Source organism: Microplitis demolitor, chromosome 9 (genome assembly GCF_026212275.2).
Source record: "Microplitis demolitor isolate Queensland-Clemson2020A chromosome 9, iyMicDemo2.1a, whole genome shotgun sequence".
Taxonomy (NCBI): Eukaryota; Metazoa; Arthropoda; class Insecta; order Hymenoptera; family Braconidae; genus Microplitis; species Microplitis demolitor.
Window position 1 is genome coordinate 15,576,607 of NC_068553.1, and position 11,093 is coordinate 15,587,699.

An 11,093-nucleotide genomic window follows, 5' to 3' on the forward strand; every position below is an offset into this window, starting at 1 on the left:
CTTTTCTAATTGTTTTCGAACAAAACTTTGTCTAAGTTCCAACAAAAAACACTTACTATAAATGCTGTAATCATATATTTGTAAACGTCATTTCTGGTGATGAATCGTTCGTTAGTTTTTATTTCTTAAAGTAGGTTGAAATTATTATTTATTAATTAAATTAACACTATTTGTAAATATAATTAGTACATAAATTGAGGACATGACTTATGGAAATATGAAAGATTTAGCATCACACGATTGAAGGTCATAAATGCTGCCGTTAGTGATATTCTAACAATCGGTAGTTACATTCAGCATGAAGGAAACCCGGTTCCTTAATCGTGTTACACAGCAGATGCAATTACTTGTATAAAAGATAAAAAAAGAAACTAAATGTTGTTAGTGAATATAGACAGGTTTATCTTGCTTTCAATGTTTCACACGAATTACAATTCTCGTGATCTTCTTCACCGGAAATCAAAGCGTTACTTCTTGCTTTCTAAATAAATAAATAAAGATTATAATTAAATAAAAGCTAAAAATTATCAGTATTATAATAATTTTAAGACTTTCATAATGTTAAACATGGGTTAACTATGTAGCAGAAGATAAAAATAAGTCCCTATTTTTATAAGTAAACAGCGACGAGAATTTATTTTTTTAATTTGTCTACTTATTCATTAAATTTCCTTGATAGGGTAAAGTAACCAGTACCCAGCCCCTACCCAGTAGCCAGCCCCCTTATCATATTTTATTAAATGAATAAGCAATTATTACAGTTTAATAAAAAAAAATTACTTTCAAATTGAATTTCATGTTTATAGTATTTATCGTGAGTATTAAAATACTTAGCTTAAATTTCGTTCATGACAACAAAGCATAAATATGTGTAGTTACCGCCATATTCGTCAACAGATGCCATTTGCATAATTTTTCGCTTGTTGTCTGTTCCCGTTTTCAAATTATATATAACAGATTTAATGAAATAATTATTACAAAGGTGAGTTTTAGGTAACTTAAAATACTTTATTTTAATAATTTCAATGTAATGTTGATGTGTTGTTATCCAGTACCCAGCCGGGGTGGCTGGATACTGGACATGTCAATTTTTTTTCTCAAACCAATACTCAGCCTCTTATATTGTTTAAAGAAAAAAATGTATCAAAAAATATACTTGAATTGGCCACATATATTTTCTGATATTTATCATATATTTTGACCATATATGTTGTTTTCATACGGGTCGCCTCCCAAGAGTACATAGAAAATCTGTTGAAAATCGGGACTAGTTGAGGAATGCAAAAAGAAAATCTGAATAATTGTTGACATTTAGATCAACCCCAAAATTTTCTACTGTTTTCAAATTCAGAAAATTTCGAAAAATTTAGCTCTTTAAGTTCAAAAAATGATTAATTTTTTTTTATCGCAAAAAATTAATTTTTGTCATACGATATTTCGTAACACACGTCTTGAGACTTAGATCTACTTGAATTTTAAGTAAATTTAAATTTTTTCTACAATCACGGCCCGTTTTACCTTCAAATCAGTTTTTTTTCAGTTTCCAATGCACTAAGTCTGGTAACAAATACAAAAATACAATTTTGTTCACTGAAAATTTAAACTGGTATAGTCTGGACTGATCTACTTGCCCCATAATTTTTTATAAACTGTAACTACGCATTTTTAAACAAAAGAATAATTTCTTTTCGTCTCAACTGACATCTCCTTTTGCCCCGGGCGCCTAAGAGAAATATGGTGTCTCATTTTGCCCCGGGTTCACATATATATTCATTCCTTAATTGAGATTAATATGTATACATATAAATTTTCAAAGCACATAAATATTTATTAAAATTAAAAAACTAATTTATGTAAACAGTCAAGTTAAATATATCTTCGAAGACAATACAATAAGCGCTTAATATTGTGTCCACTAAATTGTAGGTCATTGAATATCTTTTTGTTATTACATATTTTCATCATTTTACTTCACACTTCAATCATACTTTTCTTTTTTTTTTTCTAAATCACTGGCAATGCCGGTCGATCGTAAATCGCCTGTAACTTTATTAAGTATCAGATTCAATAATAAATATATTAAAAAAAAAAAAGAAAGGGGGAAAAAAGAAGATTGTCTTAGTGTGTCAGTGTGTCTGTATGCTAATTATTTATACGATCAAGCAAGTTATACGGCTTGAATTAGTATGACTATCTCACACCCGCGAGATTCTATACTATCATACATTTTTTGTCGTACATATATTGCAACAAGCTTATCGCGAGGTCTTTAAGCTTAACGGTATACATTTACGTTGACTTACTCGTCTCCTTAGAAAGTAGTTTGATATTTCGACTATCATTATATTAGGATCAACTACCCGATGATGTCTCACGTATCCTGTATTCCCATCTAATCTATATTTTAATTCATCATACAAAGTTGCTTGTGATACTGATAAAACTGCAATATCATGTTTTATCATTGAAATGATTAATTATATGAATAATATTAGGGGTAAAGGGGTCTGAGATACAAAAAAAGAGATATTTTTGTGATTTTTCTTTTCAGAGTATGTTCTTTATTAAAATTTTTTAAGTTTGTGACATTATTAAGCATCGTTTCAAGAATATTCTGTTAAATTTTCATAAAAAAATATTGAAAAATAAGCCAGTGGTAGGGGGGAGAGACGAGTCACCTCAAAAAAAGTCTCCATGCGGTAGGCAGGATAACTCATGACTGCTTCATCTGAAATAAAAAAATCGAAAAGATTTCTTTAGTACATAAGTTTGATGGATTTGAACGAAGGATTTTTCAAATCAGAATTTTTCGGAATCAGAGTTTTTTGATTGCACCTTCACCAAAAATTCAAAAATGAATATTTTGTTTATTCCTTCGTTCAAATCCATCAAACTTATCTACTAAACAAATCTTTTTGATTTTTTGATTTCAGATGAAGCCGTCATGAGTTATCCTGCCTACCGCATGGAGACTTTTTTTTTGAGGTGACTCGTCTCTCCCCACTACCACTGGCTCATTTTTAAATATTTTTTAATGAAAATTTCACAGAATATTCTTGAAATTATGCTTAATCATGTCACTAATTTTGAAAATTTAAAAAAAAAACATACTCTAAAAAAAATCACAAAAATATGCTCTTTTTTTGTACCTCAGTCCCTTTCCCCCTTAAGTACTCATGATATTAATTATTATTTTTAATTTTAAGTTATAGGTAATTTTGAAATTTACAATCCCGCTATCACGTATGTGGGTCAGCGCAGTGGATAACATCAAAGACTTTAAATCTAAAAGATGCAGGTTCGAGTCCAGCAGTCACCGGGATTTTTTCGTCATCCAAAATCATGCGTAACTTATCTAAGTAAGCTCCTAATATTAGAATACACTTCCGATCTAATTAAAATAGTCTTATTTTTTTCGGTTTCAGCCGTAATTAAAAAAAAAAATATGCGGAGAGATTTATTACCTATGTGTTAAGATAAAACTTTATTCAATAAACAAAAAAATTTTAATGACTATTTGTCTAAGATCCACTGCTTATTCCGGTGATCTATATAAAGAATATATATTTCCGTTGAAATTATAGGCATGGAAAAAAAAGTTAATAAAAATTACTATGTATTGAGAGCAAATGAGAACCTTTATCTGGAATACGATAATTTTAAATGCTTACATAAGTAACACTTACTATTCCGTGAATAAAAAATGCAGTAATAAATCAGACATCAATAAGCATTTGTAATTTTTTCTTATGTAAAAAATATAAATTATATATCAATAGCGTTTCCGTTTACTTTGTTGCAGTTATTACTAAATTATAAACTTCGTTTTTTTCCCACACGAAAAAAAAGTTCTTGACTTAAGATATTTTCTTGATGGAAAAAAAAATTTTTTGGGCAAAGAAATGTTTTCTCGTTTTAACAAAATTTTTGTTTTTCAGTCATGATGCAAAAATTTTTTGGGCTGAAATCTTTTTATTTTGTGATTCGACTTCTGATTTTTGAAAATTTTAATAAAATTAATAAATTACGAGCAATTTGCAGTCTTTACGTGACTGCCCAAATATCACTACTGATTTTATAAAATACTCAGAAGAAAACGATTTGTTCTCAAAAAATTTTATTTGCACCAAGAAATTTTATGCATCATAAATTCAATACAAAAATTTTCTTGGAGAGAGAAAAGATTATTTTGGTCAAGAAATGATTCCTTGCACCAAAAAATTTTTTCTAGTTCTAAATAACTTTTTGGTTTTTAATTCACAATGCGAAAAATTTCTTGGGGTAAGTAAAAATTTTCTTTAGGCGAGTAAAGATTTTTTGTGTCAATGAATCCTTTTTTTTTCTATGGACACTTTTTTGGCTTTGAGAAGTTTCCTAAAACCAAATGGAAATATAAAACTTTGTCATTTTGGAATAAGTAACGCGATATAAATAATATAGTATATATTCAGTGACATTCAGTCATATTTAGTGACAGAATAATTATAATCCCACCAAAAACAGATTCTCTGTAAAAAATCGCGCCAAGTACACGTTCAACACTATCTATGAATGGAAAAAATATACTTTACAAAAAGCTATAAAATCTTGAAAACACCAAGTAACTGGTAGCATTGGAAATCATGAGAAAAATCTGAATCAAAATATATAATGAAAAAAAATGATCCGAATGTACTTGGTGTGCGTCACGATTTCATTGAGTCAAGTAATTCACTGCAAATCCACTCTATAAGTGTATTATTTTAACACACATGGAGTGTATCCCATGTTTGTCATAAGCAAACTATAGTTTTTTTGTAGTCATTTCCCTGTTTAGAAAATCTCATAGAATCCAATAGATTCTTATGCATTCCTATAGGGATTTTATAAGAATGAATGAGTTCTATGAGAAGCGCTATAGTTAAGTATAGGGCCTTATACATACAGCTATAAGAATCTATCGGATTTTTTAAGCAGGGTTGATACACGTTTAACGGTGTGTTAAATTTCTATAGCTTGCTTGCCGCATTTCAATGTTTTTCGGCAAGTGTGTAAATTTTGACTACACGCTTTTGATTTTACAGTCAATTTCTATGATCGATTCTGAATTTTAGTAAACTGCAAAGAAATGACGATAACAAGAAAATTTATTGTTTAAACGCACACCAAGTACATTCGGATCATTTTTTTTCATTATATATTTTGATTCAGATTTTTCTCATGATTTCCAATGCTACCAGTTACTTGGTGTTTTCAAGATTTTATAGCTTTTTGTAAAGTATATTTTTTCCATTCATAGATAGTGTTGAACGTGTACTTGGCGCGATTTTTTACAGAGAATCTGTTTTTGGTGGGATTTCTCTTTTTTTTGTAAAGCAAAGCAACTTCAAATATTATCTGAAAGTTACATTGTTTTTTATATTTCTGAATAAAATCCTTTGATACAATAATTATAAATTTTTTAATATTACAAAACATTTACATGAAATAATCTTAGCAACTAAGAAATGTGAGTTTTTTTTCATTTTGCCGTCCTATATCCACCGCAGATTGAGGGAAAATTTAATTCAGAGTAGTCAGAAAATTTTTGTCTGCGTCGCCCCATCTACGATCAAACGTAGTGTAATATTTTGTCAAGTCGTCAAATCATTTTTAAGTTTAAAATCATTCTATTGGCTCACAGTTTAATCATTATTAGACAATAATAGTACACTATAATTTACCGCATAAATTGAAATTAACTTTTAAAAAAGTATTATTGTAATGATTTTTTTTTCTTGTGAGAAAATAGAGAATATTTTTAGGAAAAATTCTTTTTAAGAACAATGACCCCCACTATTGTTTTACTTTTAAGCGCCACTTTTTTTAAGATATAACACATGCCAACTTAAGTAAACATCAATAAACTAATCAATCGAATTCTTGACTTCTATGGTAATTTTTAGTTATTATACCATTATCGAGTTTAACAAAACTGTTGAGATACACGAAATTATTTAGATCGAGTTTGTTATAAAAATTGTGATGTAAATAATTTATTAGTATTTTCAGTTGATGGAAACAGTTATAATTAATTTTTTAATATTGAAAATACTTTCGTGATGATAACTCATCATTTAGTCATACAATAGGATTGAAATCCAAGTTCAGTTGAGCGGGTAAATAAGGATAGTTTAAAATTACCACTTTGTAGTGGATAATGTCACTTGCCTGTGACTAACAACATTAAAAATATAAAAATATTTTAGTTTGTTTCTGTTGGCCAAACTGAGTTCCTGGTAAACTTACCATATTATCAGATTTGCCGAGCATACCCCCTAATAGCACGATTTGCTTTAGCAAAAGTTTCCTTGAATTTTTTGTCAAATGACCGTCAGTTTCAGACTTTTTCGTTTTTGATGACAATTGGTATACAACTTGCCATACAATTTGACGTTAAATTACCACCCGAATTAGAATGCAAATTCACTTCAAAAGTTTTATACAAATTGTCTTCAAAAACAAAAATGCTTGAAATTGACCGACATTTGACGAAAAATTAAAGGATTTTTTCGTAAAGTTGAACTTTTGCTAAGCAAACCGTGCTAATTGGGTTTTGTTTCTAATAAAAAAAAGTTACCTCTACATTGGAGAAAAATTAACCGCAAATTTTACTATTCAACTTTCGCTGTTAAACTGACAGCAAAGTCAGGCAGCGAATTGCAGGTAATTTCATTGTCAAATTATTGTCAATTTCAAGCTAAAGTAGCCATTAGGGTAGTTAATAGTTGACCCAAACTTGCTTATTCATTCGTCATGGGTAAAATAATATTACGCATTAGGCCTCTTTGTTTGTGCATACGAGGGTAATAAAAGCGCTCTCTAGTGTTGAAAAATCAAGACAGATTTTAAAAACTGTAATGTTGAGTCTATGGAGACTATATAGTCTCCATAGTTGAGTTAATCATGCTCCTTCTTGAAACTATTTATTCTAAGACGGTAATAAATAAGCATATATTATAGATGGAAAAAATTTCTGAAATCTCAATTTTTAAGGTACTATAGTATATGCTAACGTTTTTTATATTTTAAAAGATAAATAATAATAAAATGTGATAAAATTCAGTTGGTAAACTTTGAGTGAGACACAAATATTTCAGAAAAACCAGAAATGAGCCGTGTTTTAGTTTTAATAAAAAAAAATGTAACTCATAACCATAAAACACCACTCCGACTCAAGAAAAGAGACAGGTAGGCTCGCGCTACACACTCACACATATACATGTGTTTGACCGTGTACTTGGCGCGAGACACTACCGTGTCTCTGGATATTAATTTATTTAAAGAAAATAATTACGATCGTATTTTTTCCCGCGTAATTTAAATGTAATTCGAATGATACAGATAAATCGATTTATCTCAATGATTGATAATAAAAAAGTGTTGAAACTATGAAAAGGCACAAATTCAAGTCAAAACCTTTCTAACGATACCAAATTTAATAACATTAACTAATTCTATCATACAGATATGCCGGGAACAAAATTTTCCTTATTCTCTTAATAGTATAGATTAATACAAAATAAATAAGTCCAGAAAATTTATTGCATAGATTTTCTATATTTTTCAACATAAAATTTAAATTTTTACTAAAATTATTGACGACTATGAGCTTCGTAAAAATTCGTCAGTAAAAATTTAAAAATATGACACGATTATTAAAACAATTGTAGTTTTATTTAAATATTCGAAACTTATGAATTCCTGAATGTAAAAAAAAGTCTTAAGACTGACGTAATAAAAAACACCATTGACGTCATTCACTTTCATATCGGATCGGAGCTTATTAACGAATAGAATAGCGATAGGTGGCCAACTTTCGTTTTTATGACTTCATTCGCTGATTAACCCGAGCTGAATAGTAATAAATTAAATGAAAGCATTCACGTCCCTAATAATGTTAATTATTTGCTAATGATTATTTCAACATTTGCTACGATCTGTTTATTTAAGATCATAACTTAAAGTATAAATAAGTATTAAATCTTACATGAAATGCGCGTGAATTAGGGCATAAATTTTCTCAAAGTTATTTTTTGAATTTATTGCCATGTATTAGATTGATCGGTCTACAAATTATTTACTCGTCTTTTTTCAACTGCTACTAAGTCTTTTAAATTTTTCACAATAGTTATTTTTCATTGTAATGAATCACATAATTTTTATAAATGAGAACAAAGGAAATTTTTTTTTTGTTAAAATTGAAATCTTTAGAAAAGTGCGTATTAAGTATAGTATTTTTTTTTTTTTTATATTTACTGAGTTGGAAATAAAAAATTCTTATGTAGAGTATTGGAAGGTATAAAAAGAAGAACAAAGCCCCCAAGATCCGTGTGAAAGCCGGAGACATGAATGGTCTCTGACGTCAAAGCATCTAACCAGAGAAAAATTGCGCAATTTCACCATTCAATAATACTCACTGGAATTTCCACAATATAATTTTATTTTCTCCCGAAAATTAATGTGCATAGACAAAGAAAATACTTGCAATGCTAGAAAGCATTTAAATTGTAATTAAAATTAATTAGTATTAATAATTTTTAAAACTGATACTTAAAAAAATTAGTCCACTAATTAATTAATATATATTAGACTGATTCAAAAAAATCGACTATTTTTTGTTTTCTTCATTATATCAAAAATATTGTTGGAAATGACGAAAAAAAATACTGTAAAAGTTTGAGCTCTTATTATTAATATTAACAGCTGCCGCATCGCAATTTTCTATTTCCTGTTTAAGTAACATGGAAAAATTTATTTTTTACGCTTTGGAATTTTGTAGCTGACGGTGGGACCAATACTTTTGAATGTTAAAGACGTATTCTTATGGGAAATTTGACGCTCTATAAAAAAGGTGTCTTATAATTTTTCGATATTTTTATTTCTTCAAAAGTTATTCGAAGTCAAAGTTAGATTGACGATAAATTTTTACATTTTTTAAATTTTTCGACGCAACCATCAATTTTTTCGGAAAACTTTATAGGACCTTTTTTGTAGAGCATTTGATTTCCTATAACTTATCTTGGAGAAAATTTCCGATATTTTTCACAAGTCGTAAGTTATTTGCAATTAACTGAAAATTTCAATATAATTACTTTTAAGCAACGTAATTTAGATTTTTTAAGAAGATTTCCAGTTAATTGCAAATAACTTACGACTTGTGAAAAATATCGAAAATTTTCTCCAAGATAAGATATAGGAAATAAAATGCTCTACAAAAAAAGTCCTATAAAGTTTTCCGAAAAAATTGATGGTTGCGTCGAAAAATTTAAAAAATGTAAAAATTTATCGTCAATCTAACTTTAACTTCGAATAACTTTTGAAGAAATAAAAATATCGAAAAATTATAAGACACCTTTTTTATAGAGCGTCAAATTTCCCATAAGAATATGTCTTTAACATTCAAAAGTATTGGTCCCACCGTCAGCTACAAAATTCCAAAGCGTAAAAAATAAATTTTTCCATGTTATTTAAACGGGAAATAGAAAATTGCGATGCGGCAGCTGTTAATATTAATACTAAGAGCTCAAACTTTTACAGTATTTTTTTTTCGTCATTTCCAACAATATTTTCGATATAATGAAGAAAACAAAAAATAGCGGATTTTTTGAATCAGTCTAATATATATATATATATTTAATAGTAAATAAATTAATGAACCTGATAATGTTGTTTTGTAAAATAAATGTGAATTAATTTATTTATTTCATAGAAAATAAATTTTAAAAAAAATTATTTTCTCTATTCTTTGTTTTATTAGTGAAAAAAATAAAATAAAATATCGATCGTAGCAATAAATAAATAATAAAAATATTTATTGACTTATGATTCATCGAGAAAAGTTTTGAAATACTTTCCCTATAGAATTTTCGACTTTCGCCGATCACCATAGACTAAAGGATGATTTCCGTTAGGGTTCTCCTTTTTTAAACTCAGGACAATAATAATGAAGATTTTAAAATTCTGCATGCGTTTATAATTTAACTATAATTTACAACAATGTTGACTGGTCACTGTCTCATTTTATATATGTATATATATATGATTAAGATAATAAAAGAAAGCCAACTCTTTCTCTAATAAACAGACTAAATTACTACTATTGTTATGTTAGATGCATAACTTGCTGAAATATTTCTATTTTATTCTGAGAAAATAAATTATTTTGTTAAAGTCAGTAGCGAGATCAAGGCATGACGATCCATCTAAATCAGTTATTATTTTTTTACCTAATTTCGAAAAAATTTCATATTATTTTACAATAAAAAATTTATTTTTTTTCTGGGCACTTTTAAAAATTTTATTTCTCGAGATTTTTTCACTGATCCATTTTACCCCCGTTACTTTATTTTACTCCTGAATTTCTAATGAACTAAATTACAAAAAAAAATTTCAGTACCTAATTTTTTTTTTTCCAAATTTTGGAGGTGCGATCTCGATCTTCCCTAGATATTTTCGTGTAATCAAATAAATATAAAAAAATATATCACTTAAATACTTGATACAATTTATTTACTTGAGACTCAATTTAAACTCCATTCACTTAAAACCGGATTTTTTTTGTGACCATAAATATGTGAGAAAAAAAATTAAATGAAAATTACATGAGATATTTATATCGGGGAAGTTCGGGTCAAACGGTACCGGGTGGCCAAAATGGACCACCCAAAAATTTGGTAAAAAATTATTTTAAAAAAATTTTTTTTTCAAGAATTTTTCACTAGACTCAATGTATTGACCATAAAAAATCCATACGTTGTCTTCTTCGCTAAATTAAAATTTCATTTTTTCAGCATCTTGATTTACTAACAGTATTGAAAATTTATTTTGCTCTTAAATATAAATTTTATCACAGTAATTTTTTTAAACGAACGAAAGAAAAATTAATTTTTTAATTTTCTTGGGGGGTCCAATTTACTCTCTAGGAAAAAATTTTTTTTTGGCGGGAATTTTAAATTTAAATTAAAAAATTCTATTAATTTCTTAACAGTTCCGTTTTTCCGGTGTCCCCTAAATTATTAATATAATTTTGAAAACAGGTACAATTAAAAATAGTATCAGCTGTAATATGAATA